The sequence below is a fragment of the Stegastes partitus genome, unplaced genomic scaffold, assembly GCF_000690725.1.
Source record: "Stegastes partitus isolate 25-593 unplaced genomic scaffold, Stegastes_partitus-1.0.2 Scaffold2899, whole genome shotgun sequence".
NCBI classification, from domain to species: domain Eukaryota; kingdom Metazoa; phylum Chordata; class Actinopteri; family Pomacentridae; genus Stegastes; species Stegastes partitus.
Window position 1 is genome coordinate 1 of NW_007580630.1, and position 4,031 is coordinate 4,031.

Here is a 4,031-nt window from a genome sequence, read left to right on the forward strand (position 1 = left end):
GACACCCTGGACAGGTCTGTGCAATAAGTTGTCTTTCCTATGTTATTCACAGGTTAACAGTTATCTTTTCTAAGACACTGGGCAGAAGCTGGTCAGTCTGGCAAGAACTGAAAACATTCAAAAATGATCTCAGTTCTACATAAAATAATAGAAATATACTAATATATGAATAGCAATTTACTGACCTCTTTCTTTTTCTTTTGTCCTTTACTTCAACAAAACCATTGAATTCTCTCATCATTGGCCAGTTTTTCACAGGCAGGTTCAGGACCATAAATGGATGAACAGTAGAGTTTGACTCCCATTATATTGATATCAGTGAGTCTCTCTAACCTGTCACTCAAATCTATGTAGTCCACATTAAATACATCAGCTTGTGCAGAACAAGAGTGTGCTTCCCACTGTGAAAGAAGTTTTTTGATACAACTTATAGTTATTGAGCTGTGACTGTTTCTTCTTATTCTTAGTCTGCCTTCCTGCTTCTCTCTCTGCTCTGCTCACTGCTCGCAACCAGTGACTCACAGCTGATTGATGCTGGACGACACTTTCAAATAAAAACTCAATGATGTTAAAATGTACAGACTAAGGCTCCAGAAACATGCTGGCTTTACAAAATAAAATGCACATCAATTATACCTTATGTCTCAATATAGCAGGACATATTAACTGGCAAAAGCTGCACTGGCACACTCAAATAATATCTTCAGAAATGTTTTTGTCACTTTATTGTTGTCCTGCTGCTGTCTGATGCTGCAGGTATTTCATAAACTGAGAAGAAAGACTCCTACAAAAAGCTGAAAATAACAAACAAAGCTTGAGCTCCTGTTGTGCTGAGGAAAACTGTCTTTGCACTGTGTACAGTCTTTAAATGGTGCCGTCACTTCCACCTACACATACACACATAGAGGACAGTGTCAGCAGATTTTAAAGTCAAATGAACCACATTCAATTCAGTTCAATTCAATTTTATTTGTTTTGCGCATATTTACAACAACAAGTCATCTCATAGCGCTTCACATAACTGGACTAATCATGGTTTACTGTATTTACAATTGTACAAAGAAGTGTCTTGAATTGTGTGTTCACTGCTGCTCTTTGTGTCTCTCCGAGCACCATAACAGCAGCGTTTCAGAAAAAATATGTCATGACTACGACTGCTCAGCAGAACTCAATGTGTGAGTTATCATGAATAGGTTAATATGCATGTTACAGTGGAAAAGGTGACCATTGTAGGGTTTTACTGTTGGAAAATAAGATGTACTTATTTCCACACCAAAGCAAGTGATTGCATTAATTAAAATTATTAAAACCAACCTTTGAATTATTTGTCCAGCGATATAATCTCAGAGTCAGCATAATAATTCTAATAAATTGTTTACTCTTGGTGATCAGTCAAGAGTGTTTTATAAAGTTAAGGGAATTAACTTAGAGCTCAGGTAACTAAAGATCACATACGTAAAGTGACTGGATGTAAGCTATAGAAAACACAGGAAACAACTGTATACACACACACACACAACATTTATTACTAACTAAACAAACAAACAAATAACAACAACAAACATAAAATATAAAATACAAACAATGATGAAAATGCTGGTTGAGAAATATGAATGTGAAAACCTAATGTGGAACAGAGTGGTGGCTTGGAGACTTAAAAGTCTTTTCACCCGAAGCAGCAGATAATCTGTTAAATTTGGAATATTGGTAGGAAGGCCAATTGTAATCATAAAACACCCGTTTAGAGACAGAAGCTTGATACTTACAGTTTCCCGGGTGCAGCAGCATCTGGGAGACGAGGCCTTCAGCTTGAGTTGGATCAGGGTGTGGCAGTTGAAGCTGAGGACATGGAAGACCAAGTGAGCAGCTCTACTGCAGCTGGAAGAAGCTTAGAGAATACAAGAGAAGAGAATGCTTTTCGGGTGAAGAGACCTTTTAATAGTAAAACTATTGACCAATCACAGCGAGCTCCGCTCTCAGAGGGGCTGTTAGATATGACATCTCAGGTATCACAGGGAGGTCATGAGGTGGTCATGAGTTTTGCTCTGAACATAACAATGTTCCTTCAGAACTATATGTACTTTCAATTATACAAAGTTAAGCTTGTTTACATGTTTATGCTATGGCTGCATAGATTTTTTGGTGGGTGCTCTGGCTTCCTGGAACAGCCTAGAGACAGACGGTAGGTTAACTGGTGATTCTGTTGGACTTGCACACTTCCTGAGGATACCTGGTCCTTGGAACCTTGACCTCAGTGTGCTGCGTCCCCTTTACCTTGATGACTGTCTGTGTGTCTGGTGGTTTTGCACACAACATCCACCCTTCTCACAGCGATGGTGGTATAGTGGTGAGCATAGCTGCCTTCCAAGCATACAGAGTTGTCCACATTTGAACAGATCATCTGTGGTGGTTCGGAGCCTCTGAGAACACATCAGTGTTGTCAGCAGGATTCAAAGCTGCAACAGCAAACCCCCATTGGATTTCTAGGTCTAGTTCTCCTAAGGCACAGTCGTCCTCAGCCACTTGGGCCTGTTGTCAACTGCTACTGGATGTTAAGGTTGGTTGGTTGCCATGGCAGGTCAAAACATTTGATCTCTCCTGCTTGCACATTGCCCAGTGACACCTGGTCCTTGGAACCCTGACCTCAGTGGGTTGCATCTGCTTCACCTTGATGACCTGCTGTGTGTCTCCAGGTGTGGCGTGCTTTCTTTGTTGTCAAAGTTGTCTAAATATCTGTTGTCAGAAGTGGGATTTGAACCCACGCCTCCATGGGAGACTGCGACCTGAACGCAGCGCCTTAGACCGCTCGGCCATCCTGACTTCAAATGGACAGCTTCATTCTAAACTTTTTGATAGAGCTAGAGATCAGAAATGACATTTTTCAAGAAATGTTGTTTTCAGCAAGTAATCCGAACAAGATCCTTTTTCTCTGAAAAGGGACCGACTGATTTTTATGACTGAATGACTTTACTCACTTTGGGCGCCTTCCACTATCCTCACTACCATTGTATATATTTTGCTGAAAAAGATTTAGAATATCACAGTTCACAGGACGTCAAATGTGCATTTTTAACACAAAGTGTTTTGTCCCAGTTGGATGCATTCTGCATGAAACAATGTGTACATTGTGAGCAGTTGTTGTATGAACAGTATTAAGAAGAAGAACATCATTATTTCTGTTAATTGGGGAAGGGTAACAACCACCAGAACACTCCCTATTTGTTGCACTCTGCCAAAAGCAGGTCTCACCGAGATCTGAACTCGGATAGCTGGATTCAGAGTCCAGAGTGCTGACCATTACACCATGGAACCTCCTCCACGGCTCTTCTCCTGCTGCCTCCTAGAGGCAGGAAGGTCACCAGCCTGTCACACAACTCACGCAGAGAGACAGACAACCATGCATATTTACACTCACACATGCAGCCAACAGAATCGCCAGTTAACCTTCACTCCATGTCTGTGGACTGTTCCAGGAAGCCAGAGCGCCCACCAAAAAACCTACGCAGCCACAGGAAGAACATGCAAACTCCACAGATAAAGGCCAGCAGGTGGAGAGTGGTAGGAGGCAGCAGGAGAAGAGCTGTGGAGGAGGTTCCATGGTGTAATGGTCTGGACTCTGAATCCAGCGATCCGAGTTCAAATCTCGGTGGGACCTGCTGTTGGCAGAGCGCAATAAGTAGGGAGTGGTCTAGCAATTCTTGCTCCTCCCCAACTAACAGAAATAATGATGTTTTTCTTCTTAATACTTGAAGTATGTACAAGAGATGCCCTCACAATGTATGTGTTGTTTCATGTGTTGTGCATCTAACTGTGCCATATCACTATGTGATTATAATGCGTGATTGACTGACTTTTGGAACGCAGCCTCCACTGTGGTTTTGTGATTTGTTGGGGATGTAGCTCAGTGGCAGAGTCCATGAGGCCCCGGGTTCAATCCCCGGCATCTCCAATATTAAGTTTCTTGTTTTAAGAAGAATCATAAAGAGGGAAATAACCCACCACCAACTTCTTCTGACAAAGCCTCTTTGTCT

At 41.8% G+C, this 4,031-nt stretch overlaps 1 non-coding gene across 1 annotated transcript; it reads right to left on the reverse strand.

Moving 5' to 3' along the window:
* Positions 1 to 2,737: 2,737 nt before the first annotated feature.
* On the reverse strand, positions 2,738 to 2,820 carry trnal-cag (transfer RNA leucine (anticodon CAG)). The gene has a single exon. It is a non-coding gene; the product is annotated as a tRNA-Leu (tRNA).
* Between the last annotated feature and the right edge of the window lie 1,211 nt (positions 2,821 to 4,031).